Below are 24,481 nucleotides of genomic sequence, written 5' to 3'. Positions count from 1 at the left end.
TGCTGGGGGTGGTGTTTCAGGGTTTAGGGCAGAGGTGTTCGGGCACTGTAGGGGGTCTTGCTGGGGGTGGTGTTTCAGGGTTTGGGCAGTGGTGTTTTGGTAGTGTAGGGGGTCTTGCTGGGGGTGGTGTTTCAGGGTTTAGCGCAGTGGTGTTCAGGCAGTGTAGGAGTTCGTGCTGGTGGTGGTGTTTCAGGGTTTAGGGCAGTTCAGTGGTGTTCGGACAGTGTAGGGGGTCATGCAGGGTGTGGTGTTTTAGGGTTTAGGGCAGTGCATTGGTGTTCGTACAGTGTTGGGGGTCTTGCTGGGGGTGGTGTTTCAGGGTTTAGGGCAGTGGTTTTCAGGCAGTGTAGGGGGTCTTGCTGAGGGTGGTGTTTCAGGGTTTAGGGCAGTGGTGTTCGGGCAGTGTAGGGGGTCCTGCTGGGGGTGGTGTTTCAGGGTTTAGGGCAGTGGTGTTCGGGCATTGTAGGGGGTCTTTCTGGGAGTGGTGTTTCAGGGTTTAGGGCAGTGCAGTGGTGTTCGGGCAGTGTAGGGGGTCGTGCTGGGTTGTGTTTCAAGGTTTAGGGCAGTGCATTGGTATTTGGGCAGTGTAGGGGGTCGTGCTGGGGCTGGTGTTTCAGGGTTTAAGGCAGTGCAGTGGTGTTCGGGCAGTGTAGGGGGTCGTACGGGGGCTGGTGTTTGAGGGTTTAGGGCAGTGCAGTGGTGTTCGTGCAGTGTTGTGGGTTGTGCAGGGGGTGGTGCTTTATGGTTTAGGGCAGTGCAGTGGTGTTCGGTCAGTGTTGGGGGTCGTGCTGGGGGTGGTTTTTCAGGGTTTAGGGCAGTGCAGTGGTGTTCGGGCAGTGTAGGGGGTCATGCTGTGGGTGGTGTTTCAGGGTTTAGGGCAGTGGTGTTCTGGCAGTGTAGGTGGGGGTGGTGTTTCAGGGTTTAGGGCAGTGCAGCAGTGGTGTTTGGGCAATGTAGGGGGTCATGCAGCGGGTGGTGTTTCAGGGTTTAGGGTCGTGCAGTGGTGTTCGGGCAATGTAGGTGGTCGTGCTGGGGGTGGTGTTTCATGGTTTAGGGCAGTGCAGTGGCGTTCGGGCAGTGTTGGGGACTTTCTGGGGTGGTGTTTCAGGGTTTAGGGCAGTGGTATTTGAGCAGTGTAGGGGGTCTTGCTGGTGGTGGTGTTTCAGGGATTAGGGCAGTGCATTTGTGTTTGGGCAGTGTAGGGGTTCTTGCTATGCCTGGTGTTTCAGGGTTTAGGGCAGTGGCGTTCGGGCACAGTATGGAGTCTTGCTGGGGGTGGTGTTTCAGGGTTTAGGGCAGAGGTGTTCGGGCACTGTAGGGGGACTTGCTGGGGGTGGTGTTTCAGGGTTTAGGGCAGTGGTGTTTTGGTAGTGTAGGGGGTCTAGCTGGGGGTGGTGTTTCAGGGTTTTAGCGCAGTGGTGTTCAGGCAGTGTAGGAGGTCGTGCTGGTGGTGGTTTTTCAGGGTTTAGGGCAGTTCAGTGGTGTTCGGACAGTGTAGGGGGTCATGCAGGGTGTGGTGTTTTAGGGTTTAGGGCAGTGCAGTGGTGTTCGTACAATGTTGGGGGTCTTGCTGGGGGTGGTGTTTCAGGGTTTAGGGCAGTGGTTTTCGGGCAGTGTAGGGGGTCTTGCTGGGGGTGGTGTTTCAGGGTTTAGGGCAGTGCATTTGTTTTCAGGCAATGTAGGGTGTCTTGCTATGGGTGTAGTTTCAGGGTTTAGGGCAGTGGTGTTTTGGCAGAGTAGGGGGTCTTGCTGGGGGTGGTGTTTCAGGGTTTTGGGCAGTGGTGTTCGGGCGGTGTAGGGGGTCGTGCTGGGGGTGGTGTTTCATGGTTTAGTGCAGTGGTGTTCGGGCAGTGTAGGGGGCCGTGGCAGGGGGGTGTTTCAGGGTTTACGGCAGTGCAGTGGTGTTCAGGCAGTGTTGGAACTTTCTGGGGTGGTGTTTCAGGGTTTAGGGCAGTGGTTTTTTGGGCAGTGTAGGGGTCTTGCTGTGGGTGGTGTTTCAGGGTTTAGGGCAGTGCATTTGTGTTTGGGCGGTGTAGGGTTTCTTGCTATGCATGGTGTTTCAGGGTTTAAGGCAGTGCAATTGTTTTCGGGCAATGTAGGGTGTCTTGCTGGGGGTGGTGTTTCAGGGTTTAGGGCAGTGGTGTTCTGGTAGTGTAGGGGGTCTTGCTGGGGGTGGTGTTTCAGGGTTTAGCGCAGTGGTGTTCAGGTAGTGTAGGAGGTCGTGCTGGTGGTGGTTTTTCAGGGTTTAGGGCAGTTCAGTGGTGTTCGGACAGTGTAGGGGGTCATGCAGGGTGTGGTGTTTTAGGGTTTAGGGCAGTGCAGTGGTGTTCGTACAATGTTGGGGGTCTTGCTGGGGGTGGTGTTTCAGAGTTTAGGGCAGTGGTTTTCGGGCAGTGTAGGGGGTCTTGCTGGGGGTGGTGTTTCAGGGTTTAGGGCAGTGCATTTGTGTTTGGGCGGTGTAGGGTTTCTTGCTATGCATGGCGTTTCAGGGTTTAGGGCAGTGCAATTGTTTTCGGGCAATGTAGGGGGTCTTGCTGTGGGTGGCGTTTCAGGGTTTAGGGCAGTGCATTTGTTTTCGGGCAATGTAGGGTGTCTTGCTATGGGTGTACTTTCAGGGTTTAGGGCAGTGGTGTTTTGGCGGTGTAGGGCGTCGTGCTGGGGGTGGTGTTTCATGGTTTAGGGCAGTGCAGTGGTGTTCGGGCAGTGTAGGGGGCCGTGGCAGGGGGGTGTTTCAGGGTTTAGGGCAGTGCAGTGGTGTTCGGGCAGTGTTGGAACTTTCTGGGGTGATGTTTCAGGGTTTAGGGCAGTGGTTTTTTGGGCAGTGTAGGGGTCTTGCTGTGGGTGGTGTTTCAGGGTTTAGGGCAGTGCATTTGTGTTTGGGCGATGTAGGGTTTCTTGCTATGCATGGCGTTTCAGGGTTTAGGGCAGTGCAATTGTTTTCGGGCAATGTAGGGGGTCTTGCTATGGGTGGTGTTTCAAGGTTTAGGGCAGTGGTGTTCGGGCAGAGTAGGGGGGTCTTACTGGGGTGGTGTTTCAGGGTTTTGGGCAGTTGTGTTCGGGTGGTGTAGGGGGTCTTGCTGGGGGTGGTGTTTCAGGGTTTAGGGCAGTGGTGTTCGGGCGGTCTAGGGGTTCTTGCTGGGCGTGGTGTTTCAGGTTTTAGGGCAGTGGTGTTCGGGCAGTGTAGGAGGTCCTGCTGCGGGTGGTGTTTCAAGGTTTAGGGGAGTGGTGTTCGGGCAGTGTAGGGGGTCTTTCTGGGAGTGGTGTTTCAGGGTTTAGGGCAGTGCAGTGGTGTTCGGACAGTGTAAGGGGTCATGCTGGGGGTGTTGTCTCAGGGTTTAGGGCAGTGGTGTTCTGGCAGTGTAGGGGGACTTGCTGGGGGTGGTGTTTCAGGGTTTAGGGCAGTGGTGCAGTGGTGTTTGGGCAGTGTAAGGGGTCGTGCTGGCTGGTGTTTCAGGGTTTAGGGCAGTGCAGTGGTGTTTGGGCAGTGTAGGGTGTCGTGCTGTAATGTAATGTAATGTAATGTAAAAGAAACTTGTAAAGCGCGACGTTCACCATGCGGTTTCTTGGCGCTAGGGTAAGCAGCTACCTGGGGAGGAAGGGGTGGGAGAAAAAGAAGGGGGAGAAGTTAGTTATAAGCGAAACGGAAGAAGTGAGTCTTGAGAAGAGATCTAAAGTGGGGATAAGATGGGGCCAATCTTATATCCAAGGGGAGAATGTTCCAAAAAGACGGGGCGAGAAACGAAAATCTAAGACCGCCCCGTTTCTTGCGCTTAATTCTGGGAACTTTGAGGAGGGCCAGATGGGCCGAGCGCAGATTGCGAGTAGGAACATAGGGGTGGATGAGAGAAGAAATAAACACAGGGCTGAGACCAGCCAAGGATTTGAAGATGAGGCACCCCAGCTTGAATTTGCAACGTTCTGAGACAGGGAGCCAATGCAAGGATTTTAACAAAGGGCGAGTGTGACAGTGCCTAGGTTGATGGAAAATGAGGCGGGCTGCCTGATTCTGGACGAGTTGCAAGCGCTTTTGCTGATAGTCAGGGATGCCTACATATAGGGAATTGGCGTAGTCGATTCTGGAAATCACTAGAGCTAAGAGGGCCAGAGTGAGGGCTTCCGTAGTAAGAAAGCGAGCAATTTTGCGGATTTTACGCAGCTGAAAAAAACAGGCAGAGACAGTGGCGTTAATCTGAGGTTTCATTGAGAGGTCATTACTGATGATGACTCCCAGACTTTTTGCCGAGGTGGAAGGACGGGGAGGCGAACCCAGACTGATGGGCCAGAAGTTAGAGTTCCAAGGATTGGAAGGGCCTCCGACAAGAACCAGTTCGGTCTTGTCGGGATTCAGTTTCAAATGGTTAGCCCCCATCCAGTTTCTGATGTGACAGAGGGTGGTTTGAAAATCGGTAATTGACTGGTCCGAGGAGTCGATATTGAAAACTAATTGAATGTCGTCTGCATAATTAAATGCAGATACATTTTTGTCTCGGAGAGAGCTGATCAGGGGAGTGAGGTAAAGATTGAAAAGTAGAGGGGACAAGGAGGATCCCTGAGGCACACCACAGGTCAAATCGACCTTGTCTGCGGAGAACTGTGACAGACGAACCGCTTGTTGGCGGCGGGAGAGAAACGAGCGAACCCAATCAAGGGCAGTACCCTCGATCCCGGCCTGTCTGACACGGTCGACCAAGATCGCATGGTCGACCGTGTCAAAGGCGGCCGACAAGTCCAGGAGAACCAGGGCCTGGCAGATGTTAGAGTCGGCTCCTCTTCGTAGTTCTTCCATAACGGAGAGTATGACCATCTCGGTGGAGTGAGCAGGCCTAAATCCGGCTTGTTGGGGGTCAAGAAAATGGGAACGCTCGACATGGGAGCTCAGAATGTTAGTGACGTGGGTCTCGAGAACCTTTCCAAGATAGGGGAGGAGGGAGATGGGGCGAAAATTACTCATAACTGTTGGGTCCGCAGTCGGTTTTTTCAAAATAGGTACCACTTCTGCTCTCTTGAAGATGCAGGGAACTTGGCCAGAGGTGAGGGAGGAATTCAGGAGAGCCAAAGGGGGAGCGGGGCAGGCCAAGAAGGCCTTGCATAAGATCTTGGGGGGGCAGCAGTCAGTGGGGGATCCAGAGGAGACTTTGCTGAGGAGGGCAGGAAACTCCAATTCCGTGATGACAGGGATCCGTGAAAGGTGCGGAGAAAGAGAGGGGTCTACACAGGGGGGAGCTGGAGACAGGCAGGGGAACGGGATGGGCGGTGCCTGGATACCGTTTTTAATTTTTGCAACCTTCTCAATGAAGAAGTGGTTGAGGGAATCGCAGAGCGTCTGGGAAGGGAAGGGTTTAATGGACACTCTGTCAGGATGGGATAGTTCCTCGACGATCGCAAAGATGTTTTTAGCTTTATTGGCTGACTCCATGATTTTATTGGAGAAGTGTGAAGTTTTTGCGGACGCAATGGCGGCTTTATAGCCTTTAAGAAGGGACAAGAACTCTGCCCTTGCTACGGGGGAGTAATTTTTACGCCACTGGCGCTCGGCTTGCCTAAGGCCGAGTTTTAGGGCTTTTAGGTCCTCAGAGAACCATTTTTGTGCGTCGTGGAGACGTCTAAGTTTGATCCGTTTGAGGGGAGCGACCACGTCACTGGCCGACTCGAGCCAGAGGTTTAGGTTCTGAGCATGGGTGTCCACAGAGTCGGATTCCAAGGGGATGGAGGTCCTAAGTAAATGAAAGAAGTGGTCGATGTCCGCTTTGTTCCAGTTACGGGCTGAGTGGTTAGAATCAAGGGAATTACTAGGGGGAGAAAGGATTTTGAGGGAAAAAACAATAGAGAAATGGTCGGACCAGGCACATGGCGAGATGAGAAGGGCCGATATCACAAGATTGGAGGACCAGACCTGGTCAAGGATATGTCCACTGGTATGAGTGGCAGCATTAACATGTTGGCAGCAATTAAGGCTGCGCAATAGCTCAGAGAAGGCTGCCGAACAGGCGCTTTCCTTCTCGTCCAGGGGCCAATAGTTGAAGTCCCCGAGGACAAGAATTTTGGAGTTATTAATAGTTATCTGGGAGAGAAGATCTCCAAACAGGGATGGAAAGTCTGGCATAGGTTGTGGGGGACGGTAAACTAAGACGCAAATGAGGGGGGGTGCAGAAGAATCTAGTCTAACGACAAGACAGTCAACCTGGGGGATGCAAGAGGTGGTAATGACAGAAAACCTGAGAGGATGTTTAATGATGGCAGCTACGCCACCTCCAGGTTTGCCGGAGGCCCGATTGCTTTGAATGATATAGTAGCCAAGAGGGATGGCGGCCAGAACGTCAGGGGAGGAGCCGTCATGCAACCAGGTTTCGGTGAGAAATAAAATGTCGGGGCTGTCGGTGTCGAGAAGGTGGAAAATTTCAATCTGATGCTTTGCTAATGAGCGAGTATTGAGGTAACATACTTTGAGTTCCAGATTACGAAGCGGACGCCGGGAGGGAGGGTGAGGAGAGATAGAAGGGACGATGGCGTGTGAACGAGCAGCTAACTCGGGAAAGGAGCGACGAGTACAAGCTAACCCCAAGAGGTTGAGCTGTGAACATGTAGCGGGGGCCAGCGGCCAGGCGGCGTGCAGTTTGAGAATATCCGCAGAGGAATATTGAGTTACAAGGATAGGAAGGGCAGAGTGACTAGCCCCGAGCCCCAGTCGGACGCGGACGGGCGCAGACGGGCTTGCCTTAGGCGCGCCTTTGGCGCGCCATCGGCGCGCCCGCTGCGCTCGTCCGCTGCGCGTCCGCTGGAGGCACATTGTTTATAGGCAGAAGGAGGAAGGGAGAGGGCGTGCCCAGCGCTCGTGGGTGTGTCCTGGGGAGTTCCCGGGGAGTTCCAGGACACACCCACGAGCGCTGGGCACGCCCTCTCCCTTCCTCCTTCTGCCTATAAACAATGTGCCTCCAGCGGACATGCTGGGGATGGTGTTTCAGGGTTCTGGGCAGTGCAGTGGTGTTCGGGCAGTGTAGGGGTCGTGCTGGCTGGTGTTTCAGGGTTTAGGGCAGTGCAGTGGTGTTCGGGCCGTGGCAGGGGGGTGTTTCAGGGTTTAGGGCAGTGCAGTGGTGTTCGGGCAGTGTTGGAGACTTTCTGGGGTGGTGTTTCAGGGTTTAGGGCAGTGGTATTTGGGCAGTGTAGGGGGTCTTGCTGGGGGTGGTGTTTCAGGGTTTAGGGCAGTGCATTTGTGTTTGAGCAGTGTAGAGGTTCTTGCTATGCGTGGTGTTTCAGGGTTTAGGGCAGTGGTGTTCAGACAGAGTAGGGGATCTTGCTGGAGGTGGTGTTTCAGGGTTTAGGGCAGAAGTGTTCAGGCACTGTAGGGGGTCTTCCTGGGGGTGGTGTTTCAGGGTTTAGGGCAGTTCAGTGGTGTTCGGACAGTCTAGGGGGTCATGCAGGGTGTGGTGTTTTAGGGTTTAGGGCAGTGCAGTGGTGTTCGTACAATGTTGGGGGTCTTGCTGGGGGTGGTGTTTCAGGGTTTAGGGCAGTGGTTTTCGGGCAGTGTAGGGGGTCTTGCTGGGGGTGGTGTCTCAGGGTTTAGGGCAGTGCATTTGTTTTCGGGCAATGTAGGGTGTCTTGCTATGGGTGTAGTTTCAGGGTTTAGGGCAGTGGTGTTTTGGCAGAGTAGGGGGTCTTGCTGGGGGTGGTGTTTCAGGGTTTTGGGCCGTGGTGTTCGGGCGGTGTAGGGGGTCGTGCAGGGGGTGGTGTTTCATGGTTTAGGGCAGTGCAGTGGTGTTCGGGCAGTGTAGGGGGCCGTGGCAGGGGGGTGTTTCAGGGTTTAGGGCAGTGCAGTGGTGTTCGGGCAGTGTTGGAACTTTCTGGGGTGGTGTTTCAGGGTTTAGGGCAGTGGTTTTTTGGGCAGTGTAGGGGTCTTGCTGTGGGTGGTGTTTCAGGGTTTAGGGCAGTGCATTTGTGTTTAGGCGGTGTAGGGTTTCTTGCTATGCATGGCGTTTCAGGGTTTAGGGCAGTGCAATTGTTTTCGGGCAATGTAGGGTGTCTTGCTGGGGGTGGTGTTTCAGGGTTTAGGGCAGTGGTGTTCTGGTAGTGTAGGGGGTCTTGCTGGGGGTGGTGTTTCAGGGTTTAGCGCAGTGGTGTTCAGGCAGTGGAGGAGGTCGTGCTGGTGGTGGTGTTTCAGGGTTTAGGGCAGTGGTGTTCTGGTAGTGTAGGGGGTCTTTCTGGGGTGGTGTTTCAGGGTTTAGGGTCGTGCAGTGGTGTTCGGGCAGTCTAGGGGGTCATGCTGGGGGTGGTGTTTCATGGTTTAGGGCAGTGGAGTGGTGTTTGGGCAGTGTAGGGGGCCGTGGCAGGGGGATGTTTCAGGGTTTAGGGCAGTGCAGTGGTGTTCGTGCAGTGTTGGGCACTTTCTGGGGTGGTGTTTCAGGGTTTAGGGCAGTGGTTTTTTGGGCAGTGTAGGGGTCTTGCCGTGGGTGGTGTTTCAGGGTTTAGGGCAGTGCATTTGTGTTTGGGCGGTGTAGGGTTTCTTGCTATGCATGGCGTTTCAGGGTTTAGGGCAGTGCAATTGTTTTCGGGCAATGTAGGGTGTCTTGCTGGGGGTGGTGTTTCAGGGTTTAGGGCAGTGGTTTTTTGGGCAGTGTAGGGGTCTTGCTGTGGGTGGTGTTTCAGGGTTTAGGGCAGTGGTGTTCGAGCAGTGTAGGGGGTCTTTCTGGGGTGGTGTTTCAGGGTTTAGGGTCGTGCAGTGGTGTTCGGGCAGTGTAGGGGGTCGTGCTGGGGGTGGTGTTTCATGGTTTAGGGAAGTGCAGTGGTGTTCGGGCAGTGTAGGGGGTCGTGGCAGGGGGGTGTTTCAGGGTTTAGGGCAGTGCAGTGGTGTTCGGACAGTGTTGGGGACTTTCTGGGGTGGTGTTTCAGGGTTTAGGGCAGTGGTATTTGGGCAGTGTAGGGGGTCTTTCTGGGGTGGTGTTTCAGGGTTTAGGGCAGTGGTATTTGGGCAGTGTAGGGGGTCTTGCTGGGGGTGGTGTTTCAGGGTTTAGGGCAGTGCATTTGTGTTTGGGCAGTGTAGGGGATCTTGCTATGTGTGGTGTTTCAGGGTTTAGGGCAGTGGTGTTCGGGCAGAGTAGGGGATCTTGCTGGCGGTGGTGTTTCAGGGTTTAGGGCAGAGGTGTTCAGGCACTGTAGGGGGTCTTGCTGGGGGTGGTGTTTCAGGGTTTAGGGCAGTGGCGTTCTGGTAGTGTAGGGGGTCTTCCTGGGGGTGGTGTTTCAGGGTTTAGGGCAGTTCAGTGGTGTTCGGACAGTGTAGGGGGTCATGCAGGGTGTGGTGTTTTAGGGTTTAGGGCAGTGCAGTGGTGTTCGTACAATGTTGGGGGTCTTGCTGGGGGTGGTGTTTCAGGGTTTAGGGTAGTGGTTTTCGGGCAGTGTAGGGGGTCTTGCTGGGGGTGGTGTCTCAGGGTTTAGGGCAGTGCATTTGTTTTCGGGCAATGTAGGGTGTCTTGCTATGGGTGTAGTTTCAGGGTTTAGGGCAGTGGTGTTTTGGCAGAGTAGGGGGTCGTGCTGGGGGTGGTGTTTCATGGTTTAGGACAGTGCAGTGGTGTTCGGGCAGTGTAGGGGGCTGTGGCAGGGGGTGTTTCAGGGTTTAGGGCAGTGCAGTGGTGTTCGGGCAGTGTTGGAACTTTCTGGGGTGGTGTTTCAGGGTTTAGGGCAGTGGTTTTTTGGGCAGTGTAGGGGTCTTGCTGTGGGTGGTGTTTCAGGGTTTAGGGCAGTGCATTTGTGTTTGGGCGGTGTAGGGTTTCTTGCTATGCATGGTGTTTCAGGGTTTAAGGCAGTGCAATTGTTTTCGGGCAATGTAGGGTGTCTTGCTGGGGGTGGTGTTTCAGGGTTTAGGGCAGTGGTGTTCTGGTAGTGTAGGGGGTCTTGCTGGGGGTGGTGTATCAGGGTTTAGCGCAGTGGTGTTCAGGCAGTGTAGGAGGTCATGCTGGTGGTGGTTTTTCAGGGTTTAGGGCAGTTCAGTGGTGTTCAGACAGTGTAGGGGGTCATGCAGGGTGTGGTGTTTTAGGGTTTAGGGCAGTGCAGTGCAGTGGTGTTCGTACAATGTTGGGGGTCTTGCTGGGGGTGGTGTTTCAGGGTTTAGGGCAGTGCATTTGTTTTCGGGCAATGTAGGGTGTGTTGCTATGGGTGTACTTTCAGGGTTTAGGGCAGTGGTGTTTTGGCAGAGTAGGGGGTCTTGCTGGGGGTGGTGTTTCAGGGTTTTGGGCAGTGGTGTTCGGGCGGTGTCGGGGGTCATGCAGGGTGTGGTGTTTTAGGGTTCAGGGCAGTGCAGTGGTGTTTGTACAGTGTTGGGGCACTTGCTGGGGGTGGTGTTTCAGGGTTTAGGGCAGTGGTGTTCGAGCAGTGGAGGGGGTCTTTCTGGGGTGGTGTTTCATGGTTTAGGGCAGTGCAGTGGTGTTCGGGCAGTGTAGGGGGCCGTGGCAGGGGGGTGTTTCAAGGTTTAGGGCAGTGCAGTGGTGTTCGGGCAGTGTTGGGGACTTTCTGGGGTGGTGTTTCAGGGTTTAGGGCAGTGGTATTTGGGCAGTGTAGGGGGTCTTGCTGGGGGTGGTGTTTCAGGGTTTAGGGCAGTGGTGTTCGAGCAGTGGAGGGGGTCTTTCTGGGGTGGTGTTTCATGGTTTAGGGCAGTGCAGTGGTGTTCGGGCAGTGTAGGGGGCCGTGGCAGGGGGGTGTTTCAAGGTTTAGGGCAGTGCAGTGGTGTTCGGGCAGTGTTGGAACTTTCTGGGGTGGTGTTTCAGGGTTTAGGGCAGTGGTTTTTTGGGCAGTGTAGGGGTCTTGCTGTGGGTGGTGTTTCAGGGTTTAGGGCAGTGCATTTGTGTTTGGGCGGTGTAGGGTTTCTTGCTATGCATGGTGTTTCAGGGTTTAAGGCAGTGCAATTGTTTTCGGGCAATGTAGGGTGTCTTGCTGGGGGTGGTGTTTCAGGGTTTAGGGCAGTGGTGTTCTGGTAGTGTAGGGGGTCTTGCTGGGGGTGGTGTATCAGGGTTTAGCGCAGTGGTGTTCAGGCAGTGTAGGAGGTCATGCTGGTGGTGGTTTTTCAGGGTTTAGGGCAGTTCAGTGGTGTTCAGACAGTGTAGGGGGTCATGCAGGGTGTGGTGTTTTAGGGTTTAGGGCAGTGCAGTGCAGTGGTGTTCGTACAATGTTGGGGGTCTTGCTGGGGGTGGTGTTTCAGGGTTTAGGGCAGTGCATTTGTTTTCGGGCAATGTAGGGTGTGTTGCTATGGGTGTACTTTCAGGGTTTAGGGCAGTGGTGTTTTGGCAGAGTAGGGGGTCTTGCTGGGGGTGGTGTTTCAGGGTTTTGGGCAGTGGTGTTCGGGCGGTGTCGGGGGTCATGCAGGGTGTGGTGTTTTAGGGTTCAGGGCAGTGCAGTGGTGTTTGTACAGTGTTGGGGCACTTGCTGGGGGTGGTGTTTCAGGGTTTAGGGCAGTGGTGTTCGAGCAGTGGAGGGGGTCTTTCTGGGGTGGTGTTTCATGGTTTAGGGCAGTGCAGTGGTGTTCGGGCAGTGTAGGGGGCCGTGGCAGGGGGGTGTTTCAAGGTTTAGGGCAGTGCAGTGGTGTTCGGGCAGTGTTGGGGACTTTCTGGGGTGGTGTTTCAGGGTTTAGGGCAGTGGTATTTGGGCAGTGTAGGGGGTCTTGCTGGGGGTGGTGTTTCAGGGTCTAGGGAAGTGGTGTTCTGGTAGTGTAGGGGGTCTTGCTGGGGGTGGTGTTTCTGGGTTTAGCGCAGTGGTGTTCAGGCAGAGTAGGAGGTCGTGCTAGTGGTGGTTTTTCAGGGTTTATGGCAGTTCAGTGGTGTTTGGACAGTGCAGTGGTGTTCGTACAATGTTGGGGGTCTTGCTGGGGGTGGTGTTTCAGGGTTTAGGGCAGTGGTTTTCGGGCAGTGTAGGAGGTCTTGCTGGGGGTGGTGTTTCAGGGTTTAGGGCAGTGCATTTGTTTTCTGGTAATGTAGGGGGTCTTGCTATGGGTGTAGTTTCAGAGTTTAGGGCAGTGGTATTTGGGCAGAGTAGGGGGTCTTGCTGGGGGTGGTGTTTCAGGGTTTTGGGCAGTGGTGTTCGGGCGGTGTAGGGGTCGTGCGGGGGTGGTGTTTAATGGTTTAGGGCAGTGCAGTGGTGTTCGGGCAATGTTGGGGACTTTCTGGGGTGGTGTTTCAGGGTTTAGTGCAGTGGTTTTTGGGCAGTGTAGGGGTCTTACTGTGGGTGGTGTTTCAGGGTTTAGGGCAGTGCATTTATGTTTGGGCAGTGTAGGGTTTCTTGCTATGCATGGTGTTTCAGGGTTTAGGGCAGTGGCGTTCGGGCACAGTATGGAGTCTTGCTGGGGGTGGTGTTTCAGGGTTTAGGGCAGAGGTGTTCGGGCACTGTAGGGGGTCTTGCTGGGGCTGGTGTTTCAGGGTTTAGGGCAGTGGTGTTCTGGTAGTGTAGGGGGTCTAGCTGGGGTGGTGTTTCAGGGTTTTAGCGCAGTGGTGTTCAGGCAGTGTAGGAGGTCGTGCTGGTGGTGGTTTTTCAGGGTTTAGGGCAGTTCAGTGGTGTTCGGACAGTGTAGGGGGTCATGCAGGGTGTGGTGTTTTAGGGTTTAGGGCAGTGCAGTGGTGTTCGTACAATGTTGGGGGTCTTGCTGGGGGTGGTGTTTCAGGGTTTAGGGCAGTGGTTTTCGGGCAGTGTAGGGGGTCTTGCTGGGGGTGGTGTTTCAGGGTTTAGGGCAGTGCATTTGTTTTCAGGCAATGTAGGGTGTCTTGCTATGGGTGTAGTTTCAGGGTTTAGGGCAGTGGTGTTTTGGCAGAGTAGGGGGTCTTGCTGGGGATGGTGTTTCAGGGTTTTGGGCAGTGGTGTTCGGGCGGTGTAGGGGGTCGTGCTGGGGGTGGTGTTTCATGGTTTAGTGCAGTTGTGTTCGGGCAGTGTAGGGGGCCATGGCAGGGGGGTGTTTCAGGGTTTAGGGCAGTGCAGTGGTGTTCGGGCAGTGTTGGAACTTTCTGGGGTGGTGTTTCAGGGTTTAGGGCAGTGTTTTTTTGGGCAGTGTAGGGGTCTTGCTGTGGGTGGTGTTTCAGGGTTTAGGGCAGTGCATTTGTGTTTGGGCGGTGTAGGGTTTCTTGCTATGCATGGCGTTTCAGGGTTTAGGGCAGTGCAATTGTTTTCGGGCAATCTAGGGGGTCTTGCTGGGGGTGGTGTTTCAGGGTTTAGGGCAGTGGTGTTCTGGTAGTGTAGGGGGTCTTGCTGGGGGTGGTGTTTCAGGGTTTAGCGCAGTGGTGTTCAGGCAGTGTAGGAGGTCGTGCTGGTGGTGGTGTTTCAGGGTTTAGGGCAGTGCATTTGTGTTTGGGCGGTGTAGGGTTTCTTGCTATGCATGGCGTTTCAGGGTTTAGGGCAGTGCAATTGTTTTCGGGCAATGTAGGGTGTCTTGCTAGGGGTGGTGTTTCAGGGTTTAGGGCAGTGGTTTTTTGGGCAGTGTAGGGGTCTTGCTGTGGGTGGTGTTTCAGGGTTTAGGGCAGTGGTGTTCGAGCAGTGTAGGGGGTCTTTCTGGGGTGGTGTTTCAGGGTTTAGGGTCGTGCAGTGGTGTTCGGGCAGTGTAGGGGGTCGTGCTGGGGGTGGTGTTTCATGGTTTAGGGCAGTGCAGTGGTGTTCGGGCAGTGTAGGGGGCCATGGCAGGGGGGTGTTTCAGGGTTTAGGGCAGTGCAGTGGTGTTCGGACAGTGTTGGGGACTTTCTGGGGTGGTGTTTCAGCGTTTAGGGCAGTGGTATTTGGGCAGTGTAGGGGTCTTTCTGGGGGTGGTGTTTCAGGGTTTAGGGCAGTGGTGTTCGAGCAGTGTAGGGGGTCTTTCTGGGGTGGTGTTTCAGGGTTTAGGGTCGTGCAGTGGTGTTCGGGCAGTCTAGGGGGTCATGCTGGGGGTGGTGTTTCATGGCTTAGGGCAGTGCAGTGGTGTTCGGGCAGTGTAGGGGGCCGTGGCAGGGGGTTGTTTCAGGGTTTAGGGCAGTGCAGTGGTGTTCGTGCAGTGTTGGGGACTTTCTGGGGTGGTGTTTCAGGGTTTAGGGCAGTGGTATTTGGGCAGTGTAGGGGGTCTTGCTGGGGGTGGTGTTTCAGGGTTTAGGGCAGTGCATTTGTGTTTGGGCAGTGTAGGGGTTCTTGCTATGCGTGGTGTTTCAGGGTTTAGGGCAGTGGTGTTCGGGCAGAGTAGGGGATCTTGCTGGCGGTGGTGTTTCAGGGTTTAGGGCAGTGGTGTTTTGGCAGAGTAGGGGGTCTTGCTGGGGGTGGTGTTTCAGGGTTTTGGGCAGTGGTGTTTTGGCAGAGTAGGGGGTCGTGCTGGGGGTGGTGTTTCATGGTTTAGGACAGTGCAGTGGTGTTCGGGCAGTGTAGGGGGCTGTGGCAGGGGGGTGTTTCAGGGTTTAGGGCAGTGCAGTGGTGTTCGGGCAGTGTTGGAACTTTCTGGGGTGGTGTTTCAGGGTTTAGGGCAGTGGTTTTTTGGGCAGTGTAGGGGTCTTGCTGTGGGTGGTGTTTCAGGGTTTAGGGCAGTGCATTTGTGTTTGGGCGGTGTAGGGTTTCTTGCTATGCATGGTGTTTCAGGGTTTAAGGCAGTGCAATTGTTTTCGGGCAATGTAGGGTGTCTTGCTGGGGGTGGTGTTTCAGGGTTTAGGGCAGTGGTGTTCTGGTAGTGTAGGGGGTCTTGCTGGGGGTGGTGTATCAGGGTTTAGCGCAGTGGTGTTCAGGCAGTGTAGGAGGTCATGCTGGTGGTGGTTTTTCAGGGTTTAGGGCAGTTCAGTAGTGTTCAGACAGTGTAGGGGGTCATGCAGGGTGTGGTGTTTTAGGGTTTAGGGCAGTGCAGTGCAGTGGTGTTCGTACAATGTTGGGGGTCTTGCTGGGGGTGGTGTTTCAGGGTTTAGGGCAGTGCATTTGTTTTCGGGCAATGTAGGGTGTCTTGCTATGGGTGTACTTTCAGGGTTTAGGGCAGTGGTGTTTTGGCAGAGTAGGGGGTCTTGCTGGGGGTGGTGTTTCAGGGTTTTGGGCAGTGGTGTTCGGGCGGTGTAGGGGGTCATGCAGGGTGTGGTGTTTTAGGGTTTAGGGCAGTGCAGTGGTGTTTGTACAGTGTTGGGGCACTTGCTGGGGGTGGTGTTTCAGGGTTTAGGGCAGTGGTGTTCGAGCAGTGGAGGGGGTCTTTCTGGGGTGGTGTTTCATGGTTTAGGGCAGTGCAGTGGTGTTCGGGCAGTGTAGGGGGCCGTGGCAGGGGGGTGTTTCAAGGTTTAGGGCAGTGCAGTGGTGTTCGGGCAGTGTTGGGGACTTTCTGGGGTGGTGTTTCAGGGTTTAGGGCAGTGGTATTTGGGCAGTGTAGGGGGTCTTGCTGGGGGTGGTGTTTCAGGGTCTAGGGAAGTGGTGTTCTGGTAGTGTAGGGGGTCTTGCTGGGGGTGGTGTTTCTGGGTTTAGCGCAGTGGTGTTCAGGCAGAGTAGGAGGTTGTGCTAGTGGTGGTTTTTCAGGGTTTATGGCAGTTCAGTGGTGTTTGGACAGTGCAGTGGTGTTCGTACAATGTTGGGGGTCTTGCTGGGGGTGGTGTTTCAGGGTTTAGGGCAGTAGTTTTCGGGCAGTGTAGGGGGTCTTGCTGGGGGTGGTGTTTCAGGGTTTAGGGCAGTGCATTTGTTTTCTGGTAATGTAGGGGGTCTTGCTATGGGTGTAGTTTCAGAGTTTAGGGCAGTGGTATTTGGGCAGAGTAGGGGGTCTTGCTGGGGGTGGTGTTTCAGGGTTTTGGGCAGTGGTGTTCGGGCGGTGTAGGGGTCGTGCGGGGGTGGTGTTTAATGGTTTAGGGCAGTGCAGTGGTGTTCGGGCAATGTTGGGGACTTTCTGGGGTGGTGTTTCAGGGTTTAGTGCAGTGGTTTTTGGGCAGTGTAGGGGTCTTACTGTGGGTGGTGTTTCAGGGTTTAGGGCAGTGCATTTGTGTTTGGGCAGTGTAGGGTTTCTTGCTATGCATGGTGTTTCAGGGTTTAGGGCAGTGGCGTTCGGGCACAGTATGGAGTCTTGCTGGGGGTGGTGTTTCAGGGTTTAGGGCAGAGGTGTTCGGGCACTGTAGGGGGTCTTGCTGGGGGTGGTGTTTCAGGGTTTAGGGCAGTGGTGTTCTGGTAGTGTAGGGGGTCTAGCTGGGGTGGTGTTTCAGGGTTTTAGCGCAGTGGTGTTCAGGCAGTGTAGGAGGTCGTGCTGGTGGTGGTTTTTCAGGGTTTAGGGCAGTTCAGTGGTGTTCGGACAGTGTAGGGGGTCATGCAGGGTGTGGTGTTTTAGGGTTTAGGGCAGTGCAGTGGTGTTCGTACAATGTTGGGGGTCTTGCTGGGGGTGGTGTTTCAGGGTTTAGGGCAGTGGTTTTCGGGCAGTGTAGGGGGTCTTGCTGGGGGTGGTGTTTCAGGGTTTAGGGCAGTGCATTTGTTTTCAGGCAATGTAGGGTGTCTTGCTATGGGTGTAGTTTCAGGGTTTAGGGCAGTGGTGTTTTGGCAGAGTAGGGGGTCTTGCTGGGGATGGTGTTTCAGGGTTTTGGGCAGTGGTGTTCGGGCGGTGTAGGGGGTCGTGCTGGGGGTGGTGTTTCATGGTTTAGTGCAGTTGTGTTCGGGCAGTGTAGGGGGAAGTGGCAGGGGGGTGTTTCAGGGTTTAGGGCAGTGCAGTGGTGTTCGGGCAGTGTTGGAACTTTCTGGGGTGGTGTTTCAGGGTTTAGGGCAGTGGTTTTTTGGGCAGTGTAGGGGTCTTGCTGTGGGTGGTGTTTCAGGGTTTAGGGCAGTGCATTTGTGTTTGGGCGGTGTAGGGTTTCTTGCTATGCATGGCGTTTCAGGGTTTAGGGCAGTGCAATTGTTTTCGGGCAATCTAGGGGGTCTTGCTGGGGGTGGTGTTTCAGGGTTTAGGGCAGTGGTGTTCTGGTAGTGTAGGGGGTCTTGCTGGGGGTGGTGTTTCAGGGTTTAGCGCAGTGGTGTTCAGGCAGTGTAGGAGGTCGTGCTGGTGGTGGTGTTTCAGGGTTTAGGGCAGTGCATTTGTGTTTGGGCGGTGTAGGGTTTCTTGCTATGCATGGCGTTTCAGGGTTTAGGGCAGTGCAATTGTTTTCGGGCAATGTAGGGTGTCTTGCTAGGGGTGGTGTTTCAGGGTTTAGGGCAGTGGTTTTTTGGGCAGTGTAGGGGTCTTGCTGTGGGTGGTGTTTCAGGGTTTAGGGCAGTGGTGTTCGAGCAGTGTAGGGGGTCTTTCTGGGGTGGTGTTTCAGGGTTTAGGGTCGTGCAGTGGTGTTCGGGCAGTGTAGGGGGTCGTGCTGGGGGTGGTGTTTCATGGTTTAGGGCAGTGCAGTGGTGTTCGGGCAGTGTAGGGGGCCGTGGCAGGGGGGTGTTTCAGGGTTTAGGGCAGTGCAGTGGTGTTCGGACAGTGTTGGGGACTTTCTGGGGTGGTGTTTCACCGTTTAGGGCAGTGGTATTTGGGCAGTGTAGGGGTCTTTCTGGGGGTGGTGTTTCAGGGTTTAGGGCAGTGGTGTTCGAGCAGTGTACGGGGTCTTTCTGGGGTGGTGTTTCAGGGTTTAGGGTCGTGCAGTGGTGTTCGGGCAGTCTAGGGGGTCATGCTGGGGGTGGTGTTTCATGGTTTAGGGCAGTGCAGTGGTGTCCGGGCAGTGTAGGGGGCTGTGGCAGGGGGTTGTTTCAGGGTTTAGGGCAGTGCAGTGGTGTTCGTGCAGTGTTGGGGACTTTCTGGGGTGGTGTTTCAGGGTTTAGGGCAGTGGTATTTGGGCAGTGTAGAGGGTCTTGCTGGGGGTGGTGTTTCAGGGTTTAGGGCAGTGCATTTGTGTTTGGGCAGTGTAGGGGTTCTTGCTATGCGTGGTGTTTCAGGGTTTAGGGCAGTGGTGTTCGGGCAGAGTAGGGGATCTTGCTGGCGGTGGTGTTTCAGGGTTTAGGGCAGAGGTGTTCAGGCACTGTAGGGGGTCTTGCTGGGGGTGGTGTTTCAGGGTTTAGGGCAGTGGCGTTCTGGTAGTTTAGGGGGTCTTCCTGGGGGTGGTATTTCAGGGTTTAGGGTAGTTCAGTGGTGTTCGGACAGTGTAGGGGGTCATGCAGGGTGTGGTGTTTTAGGGTTTAGGGCAGTGCAGTGGTGTTCGTACAATGTTGGGGGTCTTGCTGGGGGTGGTGTTTCAGGGTTTAGGGTAGTGGTTTTCGGGCAGTGTAGGTGGTCTTGCTGGGGGTGGTGTCTCAGGGTTTAGGGCAGTGCATTTGTTTTCGGGCAATGTAGGGTGTCTTGCTATGGGTGTAGTTTCAGGGTTTAGGGCAGTGGTGTTTTGGCAGAGTAGGGGGTCTTGCTGGTGGTGGTGTTTCAGGGTTTTGGGCAGTGGTGTTCGGGCGGTGTAGGGGGTCGTGCTGGGGGTGGTGTTTCATGGTTTAGGACAGTGCAGTGGTGTTCGGGCAGTGTAGGGGGCTGTGGCAGGGGGGTGTTTCAGGGTTTAGGGCAGTGCAGTGGTGTTCGGGCAGTGTTGGAACTTTCTGGGGTGGTGTTTCAGGGTTTAGGGCAGTGGCTTTTTGGGCAGTGTAGGGGTCTTGCTGTGGGTGGTGTTTCAGGGTTTAGGGCAGTGCATTTGTGTTTGGGCGGTGTAGGGTTTCTTGCTATGCATAGTGTTTCAGGGTTTAAGGCAGTGCAATTGTTTTCGGGCAATGTAGGGGGTCTTGCTGGGGGTGGTGTATCAGGGTTTAGCGCAGTGGTGTTCAGGCAGTGTAGGAGGTCGTGCTGGTGGTGGTGTTTTAGGGTTTAGGGCAGTGCAGTGCAGTGGTGTTCGTACAATGTTGGGGGTCTTGCTGGGGGTGGTGTTTCAGGGTTTAGGGCAGTGCATTTGTTTTCGGGCAATGTAGGGTGTCTTGCTATGGGTGTACTTTCAGGGTTTAGGGCAGTGGTGTTTTGGCAGAGTAGGGGGTCTTGCTGGGGGTGGTGTTTCAGGGTTTTGGGCAGTGGTGTTCGGGCGGTGTAGGGGGTCATGCAGGGTGTGGTGTTTTAGGGTTTAGGGCAGTGCAGTGGTGTTTGTACAGTGTTGGGGCACTTGCTGGGGGTGGTGTTTTCTGGGTTTAGGGCAGTGGTGTTCGAGCAGTGGAGGGGGTCTTTCTGGGGTGGTGTTTCATGGTTTAGGGCAGTGCAGTGGTGTTCGGGAAGTGTAGGGGGCCGTGGCAGGGGGGTGTTTCAAGGTTTAGGGCAGTGCAGTGGTGTTCGGGCAGTGTTGGGGACTTTCTGGGGTGGTGTTTCAGGGTTTAGGGCAGTGGTATTTGGGCAGTGTAGGGGGTCTTGCTGGGGGTGGTGTTTCAGGGTTTAGGGCAGAGGTGTTCGGGCACTGTAGGGGGTCTTGCTGGGGGTGGTGTTTCAGGGTCTAGGGAAGTGGTGTTCTGGTAGTGTAGGGGGTCCTGCTGGGGGTGGTGTTTCTGGGTTTAGCGCAGTGGTGTTCAGGCAGAGTAGGAGGTCGTGCTAGTGGTGGTTTTTCAGGGTTTATGGCAGTTCAGTGGTGTTCGTACAATGTTGGGGGTCTTGCTGGGGGTGGTGTTTCAGGGTTTAGGGCAGTGGTTTTCGGGCAGTGTAGGGGGTCTTGCTGGGGGTGGTGTTTCAGGGTTTAGGGCAGTGCATTTGTTTTCTGGTAATGTAGGGGGTCTTGCTATGGGTGTAGTTTCAGAGTTTAGGGCAGTGGTATTTGGGCAGAGTAGGGGGTCTTGCTGGGGGTGGTGTTTCAGGGTTTTGGGCAGTGGTGTTCGGGCGGTGTAGGGGTCGTGCGGGGGTGGTGTTTAATGGTTTAGGGCAGTGCAGTGGTGTTCGGGCAATGTTGGGGACTTTCTGGGGTGGTGTTTCAGGGTTTAGTGCAGTGGTTTTTGGGCAGTGTAGGGGTCTTACTGTGGGTGGTGTTTCAGGGATTAGGGCAGTGCATTTGTGTTTGGGCAGTGTAGGGTTTCTTGCTATGCATGGTGTTTCAGGGTTTAGGGCAGTGGCGTTCGGGCACAGTATGGAGTCTTGCTGGGGGTGGTGTTTCAGGGTTTAGGGCAGAGGTGTTCGGGCACTGTAGGGGGTCTTGCTGGGGGTGGTGTTTCAGGGTTTAGGGCAGTGGTGTTCTGGTAGTGTAGGGGGTCTAGCTGGGGTGGTGTTTCAGGGTTTTAGCGCAGTGGTGTTCAGGCAGTGTAGGAGGTCGTGCTGGTGGTGGTTTTTCAGGGTTTAGGGCAGTTCAGTGGTGTTCGGACAGTGTAGGGGGTCATGCAGGGTGTGGTGTTTTAGGGTTTAGGGCAGTGCAGTGGTGTTTCTTACAATGTTGGGGGTCTTGCTGGGGGTGGTGTTTCAGGGTTTAGGGCAGTGGTTTTCGGGCAGTGTAGGGGGTCTTGCTGGGGGTGGTGTTTCAGGGTTTAGGGTAGTGGTTTTCGGGCAGTGTAGGTGGTGTTGCTGGGGGTGGTGTCTCAGGGTTTAGGGCAGTGCATTTGTTTTCGGGCAATGTAGGGTGTCTTGCTATGGGTGTAGTTTCAGGGTTTAGGGCAGTGGTGTTTTGGCAGAGTAGGGGGTCTTGCTGGTGGTGGTGTTTCAGGGTTTTGGGCAGTGGTGTTCGGGCGGTGTAGGGGGTCGTGCTGGGGGTGGTGTTTCATGGTTTAGGACAGTGCAGTGGTGTTCGGGCAGTGTAGGGGGCTGTGGCAGGGGGGTGTTTCAGGGTTTAGGGCAGTGCAGTGGTGTTCGGGCAGTGTTGGAACTTTCTGGGGTGGTGTTTCAGGGTTTAGGGCAGTGGTTTTTTGGGCAGTGTAGGGGTCTTGCTGTGGGTGGTGTTTCAGGGTTTAGGGCAGTGCATTTGTGTTTGGGCGGTGTAGGGTTTCTTGCTATGCATGGTGTTTCAGGGTTTAGGGCAGTGGCGTTCGGGCACAGTATGGAGTCTTGCTGGGGGTGGTGTTTCAGGGTTTAGGGCAGAGGTGTTCGGGTACTGTAGGGGGTCTTGCTGGGGGTGGTGTTTCAGGGTTTAGGGCAGTGGTGTTCTGGTAGTGTAGGGGGTCTAGCTGGGGTGGTGTTTCAGGGTTTTAGCGCAGTGGTGTTCAGGCAGTGTAGGAGGTCGTGCTGGTGGTGGTTTTTCAGGGTTTAGGGCAGTTCAGTGGTGTTCGGACAGTGTAGGGGGTCATGCAGGGTGTGGTGTTTTAGGGTTTATGGCAGTTCAGTGGTGTTCGTACAATGTTGGGGGTCTTGCTGGGGGTGGTGTTTCAGGGTTTAGGGCAGTGGTGTTCGGACAGTGTAGGGGGTCATGCAGGGTGTGGTGTTTTAGGGTTTAGTGCAGTGGTGTTCGTACAATGTTGGGGGTCTTGCTGGGGGTGGTGTTTCAGGGTTTAGGGCAGAGGTGTTCGGGCAATGTAGGGTGTCTTGCTGGGGGTGGTGTTTCAGGGTTTAGGGCAGTGGTGTTCTGGTAGTGTAGGGGGTCTTGCTGGGAGTGGTGTATCAGGGTTTAGCGCAGTGGTGTTTAGGCAGTGTAGGAGGTCGTGCTGGTGGTGGTTTTTCAGGGTTTAGGGCAGTTCAGTGGTGTTCAGACAGTGTAGGGGGTCATGCAGGGTGTGGTGTTTTAGGGTTTAGGGCAGTGCATTGCAGTGGTGTTCGTACAATGTTGGGGGTCTTGCTGGGGGTGGTGTTTCAGACTTTAGGGCAGTGCATTTGTTTTCGGGCAATGTAGGGTGTCTTGCTATGGGTGTACTTTCAGGGTTTAGGGCAGTGGTGTTTTGGCAGAGTAGGGGGTCTTGCTGGGGGTGGTGTTTCAGGGTTTTGGGCAGTGGTGTTCGGGCGGTGTAGGGGGTCATGCAGAGTGTGGTGTTTTAGGGTTTATGGCAGTGCAGTGGTGTTCGTACAGTGTTGGGGCACTTGCTGGGGGTGGTGTTTCAGGGTTTAGGGCAGTGGTGTTCGAGCAGTGGAGGGGGTCTTTCTGGGGTGGTGTTTCATGGTTTAGGGCAGTGCAGTGGTGTTCGGGCAGCGTAGGGGGCCGTGGCAGGGGGGTGTTTCAAGGTTTAGGGCAGTGCAGTGGTGTTCGGGCAGTTTTGGGGACTTTCTGGTGTGGTGTTTCAGGGTTTAGGGCAGTGGTATTTGGGCAGTGTAGGGGGTCTTGCTGGGGGTGGTGTTTCAGGGTTTAGGGCAGAGGTGTTTGGGCACTGTAGGGGGTCTTGCTGGGGGTGGTGTTTCAGGGTCTAGGGAAGTGGTGTTCTGGTAGTGTAGGGGGTCTTGCTGGGGGTGGTGTTTCTGGGTTTAGCGCAGTGGTGTTCAGGCAGAGTAGGAGGTTGTGCTAGTGGTGGTTTTTCAGGGTTTATGGCAGTACAGAGGTGTTTGGACAGTGCAGTGGTGTTCGTACAATGTTGGGGGTCTTGCTGGGGGTGGTGTTTCAGGGTTTAGGGCAGCGGTTTTCGGGCAGTGTAGGGGGTCTTGCTGGGGGTGGTGTTTCAGGGTTTAGGGCAGTGCATTTGTTTTCTGGTAATGTAGGGGGTCTTGCTATGGGTGTAGTTTCAGAGTTTAGGGCAGTGGTATTTGGGCAGAGTAGGGGGTCTTGCTGGGGGTGGTATTTCAGGGTTTTGGGCAGTGGTGTTCGGGCGGTGTAGGGGGTCGTGCGGGGGTGGTGTTTAATGGTTTAGGGCAGTGCAGTGGTGTTCGGGCAGTGTTGGGGACTTTCTGGGGTGGTGTTTCAGGGTTTAGTGCAGTGGTTTTTGGGCAGTGTAGGGGTCTTACTGTGGGTGGTGTTTCAGGGTTTAGGGCAGTGCAGTGCAGTGGTGTTCGTACAATGTTGGGGGTCTTGCTGGGGGTGGTGTTTCAGGGTTTAGGGCAGTGCATTTGTTTTCGGGCAATGTAGGGTGTCTTGCTATGGGTGTACTTTCAGGGTTTAGGGCAGTGGTGTTTTGGCAGAGTAGGGGGTCTTGCTGGGGGTGGTGTTTCAGGGTTGTGGGCAGTGGTGTTCGGGCGGTGTAGGGGGTCATGCAGGGTGTGGTGTTTTAGGGTTTAGGGCAGTGCAGTGGTGTTCGTACAGTGTTGGGGCACTTGCTGGGGGTGGTGTTTCAGGGTTTAGGGCAGTGGTGTTCGAGCAGTGGAGGGGGTCTTTCTGGGGTGGTGTTTCATGGTTTAGGGCAGTGCAGTGGTGTTCGGGCAGCGTAGGGGGCCGTGGCAGGGGGGTGTTTCAAGGTTTAGGGCAGTGCAGTGGTGTTCGGGCAGTGTTGGGGACTTTCTGGGGTGGTGTTTCAGGGTTTAGGGCAGTGGTATTTGGGCAGTGTAGGGGGTCTTGCTGGGGGTGGTGTTTCAGGGTTTAGGGCAGAGGTGTTCGGGCACTGTAGGGGGTCTTGCTGGGGGTGGTGTTTCAGGGTCTAGGGAAGTGGTGTTCTGGTAGTGTAGGGGGTCTTGCTGGGGGTGGTGTTTCTGGGTTTAGCGCAGTGGTGTTCAGGCAGAGTAGGAGGTTGTACTAGTGGTGGTTTTTCAGGGTTTATGGCAGTTCAGTGGTGTTTGGACAGTGCAGTGGTGTTCGTACAATGTTGGGGGTCTTGCTGGGGGTGGTGTTTCAGGGTTTAGGGCAGCGGTTTTCGGGCAGTGTAGGGGGTCTTGCTGGGGGTGGTGTTTCAGGGTTTAGGGCAGTGCATTTGTTTTCTGGTAATGTAGGGGGTCTTGCTATGGGTGTAGTTTCAGAGTTTAGGGCAGTGGTATTTGGGCAGAGTAGGGGGTCTTGCTGGGGGTGGTGTTTCAGGGTTTTGGGCAGTGGTGTTCGGGCGGTGTAGGGGGTCGTGCGGGGGTGGTGTTTAATGGTTTAGGGCAGTGCAGTGGTGTTCGGGCAGTGTTGGGGACTTTCTGGGGTGGTGTTTGAGGGTTTAGTGCAGTGGTTTTTGGGCAGTGTAGGGGTCTTACTGTGGGTGGTGTTTCAGGGTTTAGGGCAGTGCATTTGTGTTTGGGCAGTGTAGGGTTTCTTGCTATGCATGGTGTTTCAGGGTTTAGGGCAGTGGCGTTCGGGCACAGTATGGAGTCTTGCTGGGGGTGGTGTTTCAGGGTTTAGGGCAGAGGTGTTCGGGCACTGTAGGGGGTCTTGCTGGGGGTGGTGTTTCAGGGTTTAGGGCAGTGGTGTTCTGGTAGTGTAGGGGGTCTAGCTGGGGTGGTGTTTCAGGGTTTTAGCGCAGTGGTGTTCAGGCAGTGTAGGAGGTCGTGCTGGTGGTGGTTTTTCAGGGTTTAGGGCAGTTCAGTGGTGTTCGGACAGTGTAGGGGTCATGCAGGGTGTGGTGTTTTAGGGTTTAGGGCAGTGCAGTGGTGTTCGTACAATGTTGGGGGTCTTGCTGGGGGTGGTGTTTCAGGGTTTAGGGCAGTGGTTTTCGGGCAGTGTAGGGGGTCTTGCTGGGGGTGGTGTTTCAGGGTTTAGGGCAGTGCATTTGTTTTCAGGCAATGTAGGGTGTCTTGCTATGGGTGTAGTTTCAGGGTTTAGGGCAGTGGTGTTTTGGCAGAGTAGGGGGTCTTGCTAGGGATGGTGTTTCAGGGTTTTGGGCAGTGGTGTTCGGGCGGTGTAGGGGGTCG

Source organism: Triturus cristatus, chromosome 1_1 (assembly GCF_964204655.1).
Source record: "Triturus cristatus chromosome 1_1, aTriCri1.1, whole genome shotgun sequence".
NCBI classification, from domain to species: domain Eukaryota; kingdom Metazoa; phylum Chordata; class Amphibia; order Caudata; family Salamandridae; genus Triturus; species Triturus cristatus.
This window is presented reverse-complemented; position numbering follows the sequence as displayed.